This window comes from Balaenoptera borealis, assembly GCF_965194805.1.
Source record: "Balaenoptera borealis genome assembly, chromosome: 12".
Taxonomy (NCBI): domain Eukaryota; kingdom Metazoa; phylum Chordata; class Mammalia; order Artiodactyla; family Balaenopteridae; genus Balaenoptera; species Balaenoptera borealis.
Window position 1 is genome coordinate 73,094,081 of NC_138869.1, and position 18,953 is coordinate 73,113,033.

Below are 18,953 nucleotides of genomic sequence, written 5' to 3' on the forward strand. Positions count from 1 at the left end.
CAACACTAGCAGGTAGGTCTGGTTCCGTCTCCCCTCTGGGGTCACTGCTCCTTCCCCTGGGTCCCAATGCGCACACTACTTTGTGTGTGCCCTCCAAGAGTGGAGTCTCTGTTTCCCCCACTCCTGTTGAAGTCCTGCAATCAATTCCCACTAGGCTTCAAAGTCTGATTCTCCAGGAATTTCTCCTCCAGTTGCCAGACCCCCACGTTGGGAAGCCTGACATGGGGCTCAGAACCTTCACTCCAGTGGGTGGACTTCTGTGGTATAAGTGTTCTCCAGCCTGTGAGTCACCCACCCAGCAGTTATGGGATTTGATTTTACTGTGATTGTGCCCCTCCTACCGTCTTATTGTGGCTTCTCCTTTGTCTTTGGATGTGGGGTATCTTTTTTGGTGAGTTCCAGTGTCTTCCTGTCGATGATTGCCCAGCAGCTAGTTGTGATTCTGGTGTTCTTGCAAGAGGGAGTGAGAGCACGTCTTTCTACTCCGCCATCTTTGTTCCTCTCGACAAATCCCTTTCATAACCCCCACTCCAAGGAGAAGTGTGGGAAGCAGGCATCTCAGGATGAGCAGGGGTCCCTGGTCCAGCTCTGGGTCTCCCGACAGGCATGAGCAGGAAGTGGCCCTCTGCTCCAGCAGCATCCGTCTGGAACAGCTCCAGTCAGTCCTACAGCCAAGGGCCTTCAGGCTCCACTCAGAAGTCGATTTTTAACTGGAATTTTTGTGAGGATTCTCTTTTCTACTACTTTTTAGTTTCCTATCTGCAAAATAATAATGAGTTCTTTCTCTTCGACTTAACAAGTTAATAGGTCAGATGACTGGGCTGATACTGATACTGAATATCTTTCGAGTTGATGGTCTGAATACAAATAATCTCCCTGGCATTCCCAAGAATGCAAAGAGACTCTAATAGTCCCTGCCACTGCACCCTAGATTCCTTCCATATTTGATTTGTCCCCTCAAGAGACTTGGGAAATAGCTTAAGTAAAAGCTCAAGATAATTCTATCATGATATAAGATTTTCCTCCTCAATGGTTTACCTTTATTGGAGGGAAAAGCAACATCACAACTCACAAAAACTGGGATTGAGATATCCCTAACAGGAGAAACTCCTAATCAAAGAAGCCTGAAATCACTCTAGCTGTTTTCAAAATACATTTTGAGTTCTTATTGTAGCCACATATTTCTATGCAAACACACACACACACACACACACACCAATCTCACTTTGTGGTCCAAAGCAAGGTCATTTTGATTATTTGGAAAGTGGAAACTGGCAATTTACTACTTATATGAATAATGGTAAACTGAAGAATGTAATGATTCTCTTCCACCCCTTTCCTTATTAACAAATGAGAACACATAAAAAATTTATGTGATATAAAAAGGCCATCTTACAAGCATCTTTACCAGTTGGATACTTTAATTATTTAACATTAAACTTTCTATTAAAGGTACTATTTCAAAGGTGCCAGGCAAAGTGGAGTTCATGTTATGTAAAAATTTGACCATCCTTCTGTAGCAAAGACATTTACTTATGACTGAATATCCATGGACTTCCTCCCAATTCTCCAGCTACCCTGAAGTTAAGTGGAGCCATATTACTGGTTCTGGTCAGTGTGCTGTGAGTGAAAGAACATGTCACTTTTATGCTGAAAAAAGGCTAGTGTGTGTGGTTCTCCGACTCTCCATTCCCCTTCCGCAATGATTAAGGAGGCCATGTGTTCCAGCTGGTACAGCTATGAGACAGTGGAACTTCCATCCGTCTCAGTACTGGAGAGACTATGTGAAACTGAATATCTGACCTATGGTAGATGTGTAACATCAACAAAAACCAGATATTTGTTATACAAGGTTACTGAGACTTTGATTTTGTTGTTGTCACAACACAGCTTAGCCTATCCTTATTAATACACCTTCATGGTTGAAAATTGCACTTTCAATTATGGATAATCTGGAGGAGATAAGTTCAGAGACTAATTTTGGTCAAAGAACCCATTGCGTACTGTACAAATGTCATTTAATTTGAAAGTATAGTTATTTGCAAAGTCTAATTTTTTAAAAGTAGAGGTTAGCATGTAGTCTTTGATTTTAAAAGAGCCATTTTATTTCCTATTGTTTCCTCCTGAGTTGGTTTGTGTATTGTGGCTTGCAGCATTCCATGGACAGAGTTATAGCTTTGTGTGGTCTCATTTGTTTCATCATTTTTAGGGGATCATTTCAAGCTAGCTTATGATATAGGTATCAACTAAAAGTCCAACTGAAACAGCCTATTTAATAGAGTCAATGCTAACATAATTACTTCAGAGAGATAATCTGTTTGCTTACACTTTAACACATAGTTAAGAGACTTCTCATTAAAACCCTCAACTTCCAAGGGTCTGCATCTAAATTTTATACAGTAAGAAAATGGAAATGATCTTATTTCTACATGAGTTTTCCCGCGTATTTAAGTTTTGTGATTTCTTCCTTTCCAACTTAGTAATATCACAGCAATCATCAAACAGCTGGATCTAAGAAATGATAAAACCAGTCGCCCCTTATGTCATTTCTACCCAGGAAGCTGACAACACTGCTATTTGTTTTTTGGTTGGTAACAACATTAGTCTAAACATCATTATGCACACTGCAGTTGCATATTTATTTCTCCTTCCAAGAGAAAAGAAAAAGGAATTTACTAGTGTAATATAAAAACAATGGGGCACTTTAAACTAATAGCTAGTGAATTTATAATAAACAAGAAGAATTGTTTCTTCATATACCATATAGAGACTCAGCCAATCCTTGGAATTTGTTACTAATTATTTCATAGTTGAGGCTATTTTGTTTAAAGCTGGATAACTTAATAATTAATGAAACCTTTCATTTTTGTCACCTAACTATAAAGGTAATTAAATTTTGTGCTTTAGGAAATCACTTCCCTAACGCTGACTAGGTCTTTCACTCTCACTCTGTTCACCTTCTGGAGTGAAGGAAATAACACAGTAAGTTTTATAGCCACATACCTCATTGTTTCCATTAGGAATACTTTAAACAAGCTGAAATCACGCTCAAGTCCTAAAAATCTCTTCCAGGTTGGTAAAAACTCTGAGCTTCATAATTCCATTCCCTTTTTAAAGGAAAGTGGTTTTGTTTGTTTTTGACCGCTTTACTGAGGTTTTACAGAAACAAACTGCATATTTTCACAGTGTAAAATTCGATAATTTGACATATGAAACCATCACTATAATCAAGATAATGAACGTACTCACTGTCCCCCAAAGTTTCCTTGGGTACCTTTGTAACTGTTCCCTTCCATTTCTCCCCCCACACCTCTGTTCCCAAACTGTAGTGCTTTTTGACACATAGATTATTTTGAATTTTCTAAAATTTTATATAAATGGAATTATACAGTATGTACTCTTTTATTTGGCTTATTTCACTTGTTAATGCCCCAAAGTTAAAAACAACGACCACAAAGAGCCAACTATGCTTTCCCAAATAATACAGCCACTTAAGCTATAGCCAATCAAATAATTTCCTTGCCTTGCTTCCATGTATCCTCTAGAAAAACCTTGCCCCTAGCACCTGTTGGTGGAGCACTCCTAACCACTTCTGGTTTGGCACTACTCAACTGGAACCTATGCTTGCTCAAATAACTCAAAAAATTTAACGTTCTTCAGTCTATCTTTTAACACGCTCAACATAATTATTTTTAGGTCCATCCATGTTGTTGCATGTACCAATAGTTCATTCTTTTTTATCACTGAGTAGTACACTATTGCATGGATGCATCTGTTGATGAACATTAGGGTACTTTGCAGTTTTTGATATTACAAATGAAGCTGCTATGAGGTCTTTGTACGGATATATGCTTTCATTTTTCTTGGGTAAATACCTATTTGCGGAATGTCTGAATCATACAGTTGGTGCGTGTTTAACATTTTTAAAAGTTGCCAATTTAGGAATTGACAAAGTGTTTTCCATTATGGTTATACCAACTTACACCCTCACCAGCAGGGTAGGAGAGTATGAGAGTTACAGTTCCCTCACATCTTCACCAGCACTTGATATGACCAGTCTTTTAAATCTCATTTTGGTTTTAATTTGCACTTCCCTAATGACAAATGATAGTGAGCATTTTTTCATGGGCTTATTTGCCATTCATATATCCTGTTTGGTGAACTATCTATTGAAATCTTTTGCCCTTTTACTCTTGGGTTTTTTTACTTGTTTCAGTTGTTGAGTTACAAGTATTCTTTACATACTCTGAATGCAAATTCTTTATCAGATATATGATTTGCAAATGTTTTCCCCCAGTTTGTGGCTCATCTTTTCATTGTCTTAATAGTGTCTTTAGAGGAGCCAAAGTTTTTACATTTGATAAAGTCTAATTCATCAAAAAAATTTGTGTTAATGAATCATGCTTTTAGTGCTGTATCTAAAAAACCTTTGCTTGAGCCAAGATCACAAAGTTTATGATTTCTTCTAGAAGTTTTCTAACTTTAGTTTTTACATTTAGATCAATGATCCTTTGAATTAATTTTTATCTATCATACAAGGTATGAACTGAAGTCCTTGTTTTTTTTTTTTGGCATATGGATATCTATTTGTTCCAACATCAACATCATTTGTTGAAAAGACTTTCCCTTCTCCACTGAATTGCCTCGCACCCCTGTTGAAAATAAGTTGTCCATAATTACGTAGGTCTACTTACAGACTTTCTCTTCTGACAGATTTAATCTGTCAATTTTTACACCAATATCATACTCTCTTGATTTACAGTAAGTCTTTTTTTCTTAGTATTTATTTATTTATTTGGCTGCGCCGGGTCTAAGTTGCAGCACGTGGGATCTAGTTCCCTGACCAGGGATTGAACCCAGGCCCCCTGCATTGGGAGTGTGGAATCTTAACCACTGGACCACCAGGGAAGTCCCTACAATAAGTCTTAAAATCCGGTAGTGTTAGGTCTCTAATTTTGTTCTTCTTTTTCAAAGCTGTTCTGATTAGTCTAGCTTCTTTACATTTCCATATGAATTTTAGAATTTCTTCAAAAGTCCTGCTGGGATTTTAATTGGGATTTTGTTGAACCTACTGGTCAATATGAAAACTGACATCCTAACAATACTGAATCTTCTGACCTGTATATCTCTCCATTTATTTAGGTCTTTAATTTCTCTCAGCATTGTTTTGCAGTTTTCAGTGTTTAATACATCTTTTGTCATTTTTCCCTAAGTATTTCAAATTTTTGATGCTATTGTAAATGGTATTGTTTTAAATTTGTTATTGCTAATTGTTTGTAGGTATTATACAGAAATACAATTGATTTTCGTACAATGATCTTGTATCATGCACCTTTGCTAAACTCATTTATTAGTTTTACTGACTTTTTTTGTAGATTTCATTGGATTTTCTACATAGATGATGATGTTGTCTGAGAATAAAAACAGTTTTACTTCTTCCTTTCCAATCTGAATGTCTTTTTTTAAAAAAATAAATTTATTTATTTATTTTTTATTTTTGGCTGTGTTGTTGGGTCTTTGTTGCTGCGCGAGGTCATTCTCTAGTTGTGGCGAGCGGGGGCTACTCTTCATTGTGGTGCGCGGGCTTCTCATTGTGGTGGCTTCTCTTGTTGTGGAGCATGGGCTCTAAACACGTGGGCTTCAGTAGTTGTGGCTCACGGGCTCTAGAGCACAGGCTCAGTAGTTGAGGCACACGGGCTTAGTGGGATATTCCTGGACCAGGGCTCGAACCTGTGTCCCTGGCATTGGCAGGCGGATTCTTAACCACTGTGCTACTAGGGAAGTCCCTGAATGACTTTTGTTTCTCTTCTTGCCTTATTGCACTAGGTAGAACTTCCAGTACAATGCTAAATGGGAGTCATAAGAATAGACATTGCTGACTTATTTCTGAGGTTGGGAGAAAGCATTCAGTCTTTCAGCATTAAGTATTATGTGAGCTGTATACTTTCTATAGAAGCCCTTTATCTGTTTGAGAAAGTTCTCTTCTATTCCTAGTTTGCTGAGAGTATTAGGAATGGATGTTGGACTTTGTAAAACTTTTTATGCCTTTATTGAAATGATCAGATGATTTTTTCAATTTTAGTTTAATATGGTGAAATATATTTAATTGATTTTTGAACGTTACACTAGGCTTGCATTCCTGTGACGAACCTTACCTGATTATGATGTATTGTTCTTTTAACGGATTGTTGGATTCAATTTGTTAAAATGTTAAGAACTTTTTATCTGTGTTCCATGAGGGAAAACTAGATATTGGTTTGTAGTTTTCTTTTTATGTTTATGCAGTATCTTTGTCCATTCTGGTATTAGGCCTCACAGAATGAATTGGGAAATATTCCTTTTTGTTCCAATTTTTCTAGAAAAGTTTATGTAGAATCTGTATCATTTCCTCCTTAAATGTGCGTTAGAATTCACCAGTAAAGCCATTTGGGCCTGGAGTTTCTTTGTGAGAAGGTTTTTAGCTGCAAATTTTAATTTTTTTAATAGATATATGGCTAGTCTGGTTATTTATTTCTTCCTGAGAGACTTAGGCAGTTTTTGTCTTTCAACAAATTTGTCCATTTCAACTAAATTGTCTGATTTATTAGCACAAAACTTTTAATAACATTCTCTTATTATTCTTTTAACATCTGTAGAATCTATGGTAATGTCAACCTCTTCCAAGTTGATTATAACTCTGAGCGCCACACTTCCTTTTCCTTCTTGAATAAGGCAAAGTTGTTTCTTGGTTTGTTTTTGTTGGTTGTTTTGTGGTCCTGAACTATAACTTCAAAATATTTTTCCATGGGTATAATTCAGTTATGGAAGTGGATAAAGTATTTTAATTGGGGTATGTACTTCCTTCATAAATTGTTCAATATTTTTTTAAAACCACAAAAATCACAGCCAAAGAGCCAAAGGCAAAGGTGTGTGGTAGGGTAGTGCTAAGACCCAAAAGAAAGGTCACACTGAATGAACAGAGTTAGGAAGAAATTCCTGTCATTCATTTAAAGATCTGGCATTTTCCAATCATATTTTAAAGAAACAAGAAAATCCTTGAAATCCGGGACACTCCTAACACCCTTGATGAGCTGTATTATTGATAAGTAAAAACACCAAAATTCAAGAACAACAGTAACAAATCTATGCATAACCAAACATACTTACAGAATCCAGTACATTTCAGTCAATAAATCAGGGAACACTTACATTAGGATGTGCTAATGAGAGAGTTGATTAAACCTAAATGCAAATAACAGCTTTTCCTATTTGTGGTCTTGAATTAAGAAAAAAAAAGATTACAGAATCAGAAAAAAGTTATGAAGACAGTTTCCCAAAACCACACATAGAGAGAAAGCTATGGAAAACAAGGGTCTCATTTTATTTTTGTCCCTTTTAGCTTTGGTTTCCAGAAATCGTCAGGCCCTTCTTACACTTCAAAGTTTCTCCCCCTAGACCTAGTGAAGAAAATGCCTGTCGTTTTCACAAGAACAAGCATAAAACTATTTACCTGTTTTTGAATTTATGTAGCTCCAACTACTAGCATCTCTGTATACAAATTCCCCAGTTATAAACCCAAGGTAGCAATCACAGAAATTATCTCCACCCTATCAACAGAATATCAGGCCGTAACACCAACTTACATAGTAATCAAGAACGTTAGGGACAGTTTAATTTATGTAACAGAAAGTTAGAGTTACAAGAATTTGACAGGCAATCTCTTCCATCCACACCCACAGCCTTAGCTTGTGCAGGGTCAACTGAAAACCTAATCTACCCTATGAAATACCACTCCACATTCTCAACTGCCTGTTGCACAAAGCCACTTTGATAGCTTGTACTTCAGCTTCAGCACGTCCAAGAGATTTATCAACTCGTCAAAAAAGCGTTCTTCTCCCTCCTCTTGACTTCTCTGTTCTGGCTCCAAAATTTTCCTAAATTTCCCAAGCTTAACAACTTGATGATCTTTGACTCCTATATATTCACTCTCCATGCTCTTCCATTTAGAGAGTTTCACAGGGGTGGGAAAGGAAAAGTGCATTGCAGGGATAATCAGGGAAGGCTTCCTAAAAAATATTTATATTAGGCCTTGAAAGATGCCCAGGACTTTTCAGACAGAAAGACCTAGTATAAATATTTTTTTAGGAGGGCTTCTCTGATTATCCCTACATATATTGGGTTCCTACAGCATTCTGTACTTCTGTTATCTCACTTAACACATACTGCTTTTATTAGAGTTATTTTGTACCTACCAAATTGTAAGCCCCTTCAAGGCCGGAATCATGTTTTATTCTTCTCTGTAACTCTCAGGTTCCCTAGGATAGTATTTTAAAATTCGACTTAAAGAGATTGAATCCTGTACTATAGACAGTATATCATTTTAGGCCCAGAGAAGATACCCAAACATTTGGAGAATGGTCAGTGAATGAACAGCACAACCTTTGTATGTAAAACTTTAATAAAAAAACATTTATAGGGAAAATTTATAGGTAGTTTCTGTATTCCTCTTCAAAGGTTATTTGACTATCTCTCAGTAAGCAAAACTTCTCCTAGCTTTACTTCCCTAATAGCCATCCAAAATATTTAACTATGTCTTACTATGCAGGATAACTCCCAAGGATGAATTTGGGACTCAGAAGATTATCAAAGTGAAAAAAAAAATTAACTCATCCCTTAATAAGGAAATAAAATATCAATCTTTTCAGGCCTACTAGTCTTGTTTGTATGTTTTTAGAAATTCAAAGCTGCATCCAAACAAACAAAAAAAAAGCTTATTCAAAAATGCTGGATTACTGGCCAGGAAATATGAGGCAAAGCAATGGATGGCCCAGCTCATCACATTCCACTGACTTTCAGCAGTGCTTCTTGATCTCTCATCTCCAAATAAAGTCTCTGAGACCTGCTTGATCATGTATCTTAAGGAATATGGAAAAGGGGCATTAGGAGGTATCAAAATGCCCATTCTTTAAATATCCTGTCTGATTTGTGGCATCACAACCTCCTCATCTCTTAAGAAACACTTCGTTAGAAGACCATCACCCAGGCAACATGATCATTTCATCTGAGTGATTTTAATTCAGAGCCTACAAATGATCACTCAATTTTCACCTTCAACTCTATCACCTGTACCCCACAGCCACATCTTTGCCCTTTCAATAACCTCTCACACCCACCTACATTCATTACATGTGACATACTCTTTCAGTCTTCAGACACTTGGAAGTCATACAAAATAATTTAATATTTTACTCAAAACTGTCCGTGTACACCAGATTTTAGAATTACTTCAAAATTTTATTATTGGCAGGAAACACTGCAAAATATTACCTCAGAAATCAAAAGACATTAATGTAATATCTTGTAAACTGAATTGTTTCACCCAATACCAGTGATTTTCAGAGAGAAACAATAGAGAGGGAAAATTTATCTACTGAGTGGTAAATTTCAAATTCCTTATTAAAGACATAAATATGTTTTGCTGCCAGTAATCTTTAAGGCCTCTGTGGACTGTGTGCTTTGCAGTTGTTAAATGGGCTTTGTTTTCCTTTCTATAAGAACAGAAGAAATAACCAGGGGAGGAAAGAAAATGACAAAGTGAAGAACCTGACCATGAAATGCAGTCCAATTTTCACATTTATCATCCTGCCAAGTACAGGCCTAAGCTGAGAGGCAAGGCCAAGCTTAGATGGGAGGGCAGCCATGGTCCTGGCCACAGAATCTTCATGTAGCCAAAGGATGTCTTGGTCTTGAAAATGAAAGCATAGGTTGAAGACAGGGTGGATTATAGTTCAGGGAGTTCAAGGCAGGCAATGCCTTGTCTGTGGATATAATTGTTGGCTAGGGAGCGCTCATTTTATTGTGAACTCAGGAAAAAGGCCTTTTTTGAAAAACATTTATTACTCAGATTCTATCCCATTTTTTCTTTATAACCTAGTGGTCAGCTTTTGAAAAATGCTTTACCATTTTAATGTGAACATTTTTGAAGTTTCAAAACAAAACACAACCAACAAGATAAGAGTTGGTGGAATTTGTGTCCATGGAGAGCCAAGTCATGATGGCATGAGCCATTTAAAAGCATGATGAGCAGCCTGCTGCTAATAAAGCATCCTTCACACTCAGTCTGCCTTCAGAAGAGATGAGCTTTGGAAGACCTCCTGCCTCAGTCCAACAGGCCAAGCAAAATGCCAGTGAGTATCAATTAGAAAGTGCCACCTCAGAGGCCTTAAAAATCACATTTAATTATATGATCCACTGCTTCTTCTTTAACATGCACTGAACAAAGTAGTAAATTAGAAAGAGCAGTTTTCCAAGATTCATTTGCTACATTAAAACTCTTTGGAAGTTGTTTGTAAAAACTCCTCATCACAGATGATGGCTTTTGGCACTCTGGGGAACCATGTAAGCACAGGATGCTAAATTTCCTACCACAACATCACTATTTTAGAGGCAAAACCAATGGCCTTAGTTTTCTGCAAATGTATTTTAAACAAGTTATAAGATTTTCCATTTATAAACCTGGCTATCAAATCTCAACATACCCTTAAAAGATGATAAAAACTCAGCTCTGGTGGCTTCAATGGCACTTACATCAGTCTGGTTTTGAGACACGATCATCTTTTCAACTGGTCAACAAGTACCAACTTTGGGCTCAGCAGATGATGCCCAGTGGCTATGCTGCTATCAAAGGGAGGAGGATGAATGAAGTCAGTGCACAGGCTGCCTCACCCAGAGAATCAGACCCATAAGAATGTCCAGAACAAAACTAACTCATTTAACTAGGATTTAATCATAATGAACCTACTTTCTCTCCCTCAATTTTACTAGTGAAGGACTGGCTCAGAGCTCAGATTGAATGTTTTCAGGTAAACACTCTATGTAACTTGTAGTAACTAAAAGTTCCTCAAAATGATCCAAAGAAACTCTACCAAAGTCTTAAACCTCTTATTCCCCAAATCATCTCCTCCAGCTCAAGGACACTTAGCAAAAGAAAACAAAAATGTCATTCCTTGGAATTACGTTTCTCCACTACCAGAAGGAAGATCTAACTTACATTATTTCTGGTCCATTTAATAAATTTTTTTTGAAGGTAAAAACATGGTCATTAAAGAAATAATGACTGCCTCTCTTGAGCTGAATATATTTGCAGTTTCAATCCTCTATAAACCACTTAGAAATATGGAGCATACATGAAATAACAGAGCTTCCCAAAACATTCTGCAAGATTCCACTTTATCTTTGTAGAAAACATAAGTAATGGTTGGAGACTTTTCACTAAGTTCCTGGTCAGATGTGGTTTTCGTGTGTGTGCTTCTAAGTTGCACTGTCCTGGTTCAGCCTTCGGTTACATTTCATGAAACCAGCATTGTTCGATCCTGTGAGAACCCTGTCCTGTGTCTTCAGTTCGATAGATTTTGTTTAATTTAAAGCCTTTTGTTGTAAAAACGTGGGGTTTGTCTGCAGCCATCAGCACCATGTGGACTCCAAAACAAGTTGCCAACCCTTCCTTTCTTGGCCCTTCTCCCCCATTCCCCTGTATTTTTGTGCATACTCAATTGCATATCACCAGGTAAAACTGTTCAGATTATTTGTTTAAATTTATAGTCTTAATAAAAAGTTGATTATATAGGATGGTGGTGCCTTATAAAAAACAAAACGAAACATAGGTAATGTATGTAGATTTTCTGCAAAGTGCTCTGAAAATTCCATAAATCCCATCCTTCAGGGATTTCACTTTTCTGTAGTCTTTCCACCATACTTGAGTTCCTATCCCCTCTAAACATATGCTGCAATACCAACATTTCCATAGACAAAGCACTGCACACTAATAAAACACAACACTGTTTACATTCAGTGCAAATATATAACATATTTTTAGCATAGGTTATGAGCAACATTTTTAGATGGATGGAGCCTGCAGTGATATTAGTAACAAACTTCTACTGTAAATTAGTGGTCTAAATAGAAATTTATGTTCCATAAAACCCAGCATGAAACAATAAGTTAGAAATATTTAAATAACATTTTACAAAGTGTTAGCAGCAAGTACAACTGTGTCAGGCTGAGTCAGTTACTGAAAAGGAGAGGTGGGCACCGTCATAGAAAAGTGTCCAAGCAGCAAGACAGCACCTTGGTCTTTTAAATAACTTTTTAAAAAATTATGTATGAGCTCAAGATCGTACCTAACTAATATCTCAAGGGTAGTCTCAATCTTGAAAACAAAAAAATAACCATCCAGCCCAGAGATAAATTTTACAACTTCTATAGACACAAGGTCAAAAGGCACCGAAATGAGATGGGGTTTGGTTCATATTTTCATTCATTTTCTAAAAATATACTAGATTTATAATGTGAACAAATGAGATTATATCTAGGTTTGGATTTCTAAGATCTATAATCCTGCCTTAGTCATAATCAAGCCCATTCTTGTATTACTCACATTTCACAGGGCAAAGAATATTTCTATTATTTCTTGAGAAAAAGCAGCTTCCAGCTTAAATTTATCTTGCAATTCTGCAAAATACCGAGCCTTTAAACACTATATTCAAAATCTAACATTACGAGCCTGATACTACGGTGGGATCTCAGTGAGTTTGTGAAAACACTATAGAAGCTCCCCAAATTTGTAATTTAGATTTTTTTCCAAAATAACTGAAGTGGGAGTTGATGGTAGTGGCTGGGGTAGGGAACAAGGAATAAAGTTCCAACTTTTTTTCTCCTACAAAAAGAACAGGGAAGTGTCAGGGTTTCAGTAATGGGGATGGCAGAATGTCATGTCTTCAAGTAAGACTAAAATGATGGCTTTACACTTTCTATTCTTTCATCTGCAATTCAGAAGGATAAAGGTAATATTCTAAAAAAAGAAAGGCCTCAATTTAAAAAAAAGAGTTATCTGATTCATGAATAATATCTCAAAATAAAAATAAACAATAGGTTTGGAGCAAGGCTTTACTCAAACAAGAGATTGGTGTTGGCATGCTGAATTTTTCCAATGGATTACCTCACTTATCCCACTTTCATCCTTAAATTCTACATGCCTAAAATTGGATTCATCATTTCTCTCCAAATTTGACTTAGCCTAACCATTTCTGTCAATGGCATCTTTATCCTACCTACTATATAAATTAAAGTCTTCATTCATCACTTCTGATTCTTCCTCTTCTCTTACCCTCAGAGCTAATATGGAAGCTTAGTAAGATTATAAGCTCTAAGAAGCCTGGGGCTATGTCTGTCTTACTCACTTTTCATTTATTCTTTCACCTCTACCACATGACAAGGACAGTGACAGGTACTGGGGGAAAGTGAGAAAGACAGTCATGGCCCCAAGCTCTTATGGAGCTTACAGTCCAGTGAAGAAGTCATACATTAAATAAATACACAAATAAAGGTCTCATTACAAATTGTGGCAAGTGCTTTAAATAAAAAGACCTGGGTTCCATGGATGACTTAGTTAAGATAAGGGGTAGTGGTTGTCAGAAAGGATTCTCTCAGTCAGTGAAAACTGAGCTGAGACTAAAGGGTAAGTCTAAGGTAGCCAGGGGAAGACTCGGGGGGAGAGCACACTGGGAAGAGAGGCAACATGTGGGAAAACCGTCGGGTAGGAAAGAGCTCAGCACATTTTAGAAAATCCAAAAAACGCCAGTAAGGCTGGAGATAATAAATGGGCAGTACAGTTGCCATATTAAGATGCTGGATTTTATCCTGCGTATAATGGGAACCCTACAGGGTTATGCACATGATCTGATTTATGGTCTTGCAAAGAACCCTGTAGCTTCTGGGTGGGGAAATAAAGTGGAACAAGAGTGTAAATGGGGAAACTAGTTAGGAGACCACTGCAATATAGTTACACAGAGAGCTGACAGTGACTTAAACTAATCCAAGCCATCCTCATTCCGAGGGTCTGGCAAAGCTCCCGGTTCATATAAATGAATGAATGAATCAACAGATATCAGCATTGGTTCTTACAGTCTTCTTTCATGATACTCCTACCTGTCCCAGGGTAGAGGCATCCTCCAGTCTTTTTCTAAGATACAAGTACATTTTTCTAGAGTAAAATTTTTAGTCAACATCATGATAAAAAAAATTTAGGTGGTATCTAATGTCTATAATTTAAAGTCCAAACTCCTCAATTGCCACATAAAATTCTATGAAAGTTGAAATATAATTCTTTCTTTATAATCTCAAATAATCAGATAATTTATATATAAGATTAAGCAAAAATTTTTATGAGTGTTCATCATAGTACTATTTACAATATCAAAGTAAAAACAATCTACATGTGCTTCAAATTATGGAACATCTGTATAATGAAATAACATACAGCCCTGAAAAAATGTTTTCAAGGAATATTTGATAATGTGGGGAAACACAATACAACATTAAATGAAAACAGGATATAAAACAGATATAATTTGACCTGAAGTTTATTTTTAAAAAGAATACACATGACTAAAAAGAAATAGATCAAAGATCAAAGTAGTGATCTATGGATTGGGAGGTTATAGTTGATTTTTACTTTCTTAATGTGTTTTTCTGGTTTCCAAACTTTCTACAATAATAATACTTTTATTCTCAGAAAAACCTCCTAGTAATGGCTACACCTAAAAGAAAGAAACTTCAGCCTAGCTCCCTATTGCCCTCCCAATCCTTGCGCACAAGTCTGTGATTCTGTTTCCCAAAGACCTGCCTCTACCACTGCCTGCACATGGCACACTTCTGCTCTGCAGCTGAGTCTGTGAGGGCCTCCCTTAGTACCTCCATTCCTGCTCTCAACATTTACTACACAAAGCACTCATCTGACATAACATTTGCTGCCTTGACTCATCAATTTCTTTTCTGTGCCCTTAGCTCTCACTTATCTGTCAAATTGACTATGATTTCACTTCTTTGTCCTGCCCCTAGCACCAAGCACAGCATCTTCTAAGGAGGCATTTAATATTTGCTGGTTGCTCAGAATGAAGTTATTCTATATAGGGGCCATTATTTGGCTCTCAGAAGACTAGCATGGCCATGATCTCCTGGGTCCCTGCTGCTTCTTGGCCAAAAGCTGCTGCCATTACTTCCCCCTTTGAATCACAGACGGTTAGGGCAGGGAAGAGACCTGAGATAGGGTCTAGCTCAATCACTGAAATTAATAAAAGAGAAAATTGAGTTCTAAAAGTACAGAGAGACTCTCTGCAGGTCCCTGAGAGAGGCAGTGGCAGTGGCAGTGGCAGTGGCAGAGCCAGGCCTGGAAATGCAATTGCTCACATTCAGTGGTCACTTCCCCAGACCATCCTATGGCAGTGACCTTCAAGAGCCCTTCTCTCTAACTCTTCAAAGAATGTAAACTGGCAAGCAAGTTTGGAAATGTACACTTGATTTCCTGAATGTTCATTTGACAGGCTGGAGAAAATGCATTTGGGATTGCCATTGTGTTTTTCACTCTGTTTAATATAACTGTTGAATATCAAAGGTTCACTGAAAGTAAATGAAAGTAGCTTTTAAGCTTAACCGTTAGGCACTTTAGAATTGTTTTCAAGGCAGCACAGCATAAAGGCCAGAATAATCTGATCATGAATTCCTCCCAGGGATATAAAATTAAAAGCATAATTCAGTGTACATCTTTCCTCCTATGATGAACGAATGCAGACCTGAATGAAGCCAGGGTGTGTGATATGTGCTTATGAACCAGCATGGAAAGGATGCTTTTCACCACTCCAGGAAGAAATATTAAAGTCACTGATGAACAATTATTCTGATAAAGCACTAAGAGCCTGTAAGGTTAGGCTGTGATTTAAGTTGACAGCTTTGCTTATAAACACTGGTTTTAAAAAATACCAATTAATTATTCATTTGACTCCTGCTCTGCTCTGATACTGTCCAAATTCTGGCATTTCATGTCATGCCATCGTCTTTTACCACATAAACTTGTTTTATCAAGACAAAGAGAGCAAAAAATACTTTCAAGTGAAAATAATAAAAAGGATCTACTTTACTATTGCAAACTCTGACAATTTCCTCTTTGCATTAAAAAAGATAATAAGTGTCAAACCAGTTATTACAGCACATGACAGCTTCAGAATAGAGACAGCATATCCAGCTCTATATTATTCAATATGGACACATGGGAAAAGAGCAGACAGTTTTTCTAACAGATTTCTCTGCCTCAATGCCAATATGGCAAATAATCATAAGAAAATGTTATTACTCTACCTAATTTTCCCTTGGAGCTTTTAAATGGAAACTTTTGTTAACTGATTTTTAAAATATGCACAGGGAGGGGTGGGCAGCAACACCATTATGAAGGATCCTGCCAACGACATCCAGGCTTAGGTGAAATGACCCCTGGGATGGGAGGGTTCTGAAGACGAGTAATAAGGGCTGAGGACTGGGGATACATGGCAAAGACAGATGTCTTTCCTAAAATGGAAGAGCTCCTGAGATGGCATGAACTGCACTGAGGCAGAAGTTGGAGGAAGGAAAAGAGAAATATTAATGTGTGGTTTCTTTCTCTAATCACTGGGGATGACAGTCAAAATCAGAGGAGAGTACAGCAATTCAGAAGTAAAAGGAACAGAAGCAAAATAAAGTCACTGCAAGGTCTCTTCATTAGAGACTGAGATTCATTTCAACTAGCCTATCTTAGCTCAGCTGCCATAACAAAATACCACAGACTGGGTGGCTTAAACAAAATATTTACTTCTCACAGTCCTGGGAGCTGGGAAGTCCAAGATCAAAGTGCTAGCCAATTTGGTTCGTGGTGAGAGCCCGCTTCCTGCCTTGCAGAGGGCCGCCTTCTCACTGTGTCCTCAAGTTTCAGGGTGAGGAGTGAAGGGTGCTCTCTCTTCTTTTTCTTATAAGGACACTAATTCCACCCTCATGACCTCATCTAAACCTAATTACCTCCAAAGGTCCCACTTCCAAATACCATCACATTGGGGGGTATGGCTTCAACATATGAATTTTAGGAAGACACAAACATTGGGTCCATAACGTAACCTTTACCTAGTACCTACTATGTGCTAGATGTAAGTTCTGAATAAAATTGAATAATCATGCCAGGGGCAGAATCATGCTTATAATAAGATGCTCAGAAGCAAGACTGTATTTTCCTTTACACCTAAAAAAGCTTGTTTAGCAAACAAAGTTATTTTTACCTGAAATGGCTTTAAATCCTGTGCTTTGTATTTATGTCCATACTTTTTAGATAAGACCTACTTTAACTGTTGCCAATTCTCACATTTTACTGATCTACTAAGCAGTATCCAGACTTGCCAATTTTATTTTCTGTCACCCTAATGTTATCATAACTTAATGCTATCAGGGAACACGAAAGAATCAATGCTGATTATAGTTAAGAAAGTGAGGACGAAAGCAATACTAACTGGGGATATTTGGTTTTTTGTAAAGCCTCGACAGGAGGTCCTCTTATCCTGGAGTCATTTAAGAGTCATTAACTTGGGGCTTCCCTGGTGGCGCAGTGGTTAAGAAATTGCCTGCCAATGCCGGGGACACGGGTTCGAGCCCTGGTCCGGGAAGATCCCACATGTCGCGGAGCAACTAAGCCCATGGGCCAAAACTACTGAGCCTGCGCTCTAGAGCCCGCGAGCCACAACTACTGAAGCCTATGCGCCTAGAGCCTGTGCTCTGCAACAAGAGAAGCCACCGCAATGAGAAGCCCACGCACTGCAACGAAGAGTAGCTCCCGCTCACTGTAACTAGAGAAAGCCCGCGTGCAGCAACGAAGACCCAACGCACCCAAAAATAAATAAATAAAATAAATTTATTAAAAAAAAGAAAAGAATCATCAACTTGACTCAAACCCAGCAAAAATGCTACAAATACATGGAGTAAAGATGTCAGTGCTTTTCTGGCAAGGAAGCATGGTTTAGTGGAAAGAGAATCCACTCAAGGTCTTTGGAGTCAAACAGATATGGTTTTGAAATCTAGTCCCACAATTTTTTTTTTTTTTAACAGTGTGACCTCTCTGAGTTTCAATTTCTTCATCTGCAAAAATGAGAATATCCCTGCTGCACAGGAATGCCGTGTGGGATTAAATGAGAGGGAAGTATGTGCAAGTGCTTAAGAGGAAGTACCATGTGGTCAATATGTTGTTTCCTCTCTGTTCCCATGAATGCCTTCTACTAGGTACGGGTCAGAAGTTCAGAAAGTTTACTACCAGTCTCTGCTGTGTGTGTGTATATGTGTGAGAGAGGGGAGGGGCCATGTGCAGAGGAAGGTTATAGATTTGTGAGTACTGTGCTTTCATGAGCCTGACCATCTTTAAAATATTTTGTGTTTACTTTATTGATTTGAATATCATATTAATTTACCCACATATTTCATCTGACACCTCCATTTTCTGGTCTTTTAGGCATCTCTGGGCATGTGGATGCTTGATAAATAGACTTATTAGCATGATTTGACTATCTCTATCCTGTCTCCCATTTTTTTTAACAGAATTACACAGCTGGCAGTGAGGATGGCGCCGAATCTCATCATTCACTTACAGCCCTTTCTGCATGACTGAATCTGACTCTGTTTATTCCCATTCTCTGCTTAGAGGACCATCTCTGGTGTCTCTTCACTGAGAGGCAATGTGTACAAGCAGACAAAGCAGAAGAATAAAGGAGGGAAGAAATGTGGGCCCTGAGCTTCTGGATGGGCTCTGACCTATTTCACTCACTTTCAAACTCTGTGTGAATCTATTTCAGCCACTGCAGGGAAAGGCTGAGGAATCTTGATTTCCTTGAAGAAGGGAATGAACAATCGACACACTAAAAATCAGAGGAGACTTTGGAAATTACAAGAGAGGCTGCTACTGTTAATGACTAAGTTGCCTTGGTATGTCTTGTGTGCTAAAATTCCATTTCATTTTCATCATACATAGAACCAGAATTATCGCTGCAGGAACAGCTACAAATTGTGTTCCCTTTGTTCTATCAGAACATCCCAAATAGTATCACATGCTACCTGAAGATGTGCCCCTGAAATAG

The 18,953-nt window shown here is 37.7% G+C and overlaps 1 protein-coding gene across 3 annotated transcripts in view; it reads right to left on the reverse strand.

Moving 5' to 3' along the window:
• BTBD9 (BTB domain containing 9) overlaps positions 1 to 18,953 on the reverse strand; it is a 401,740-nt gene that overhangs the window by 246,458 nt on the left and 136,329 nt on the right. The gene's annotated exons all lie outside the window — the stretch shown is intronic.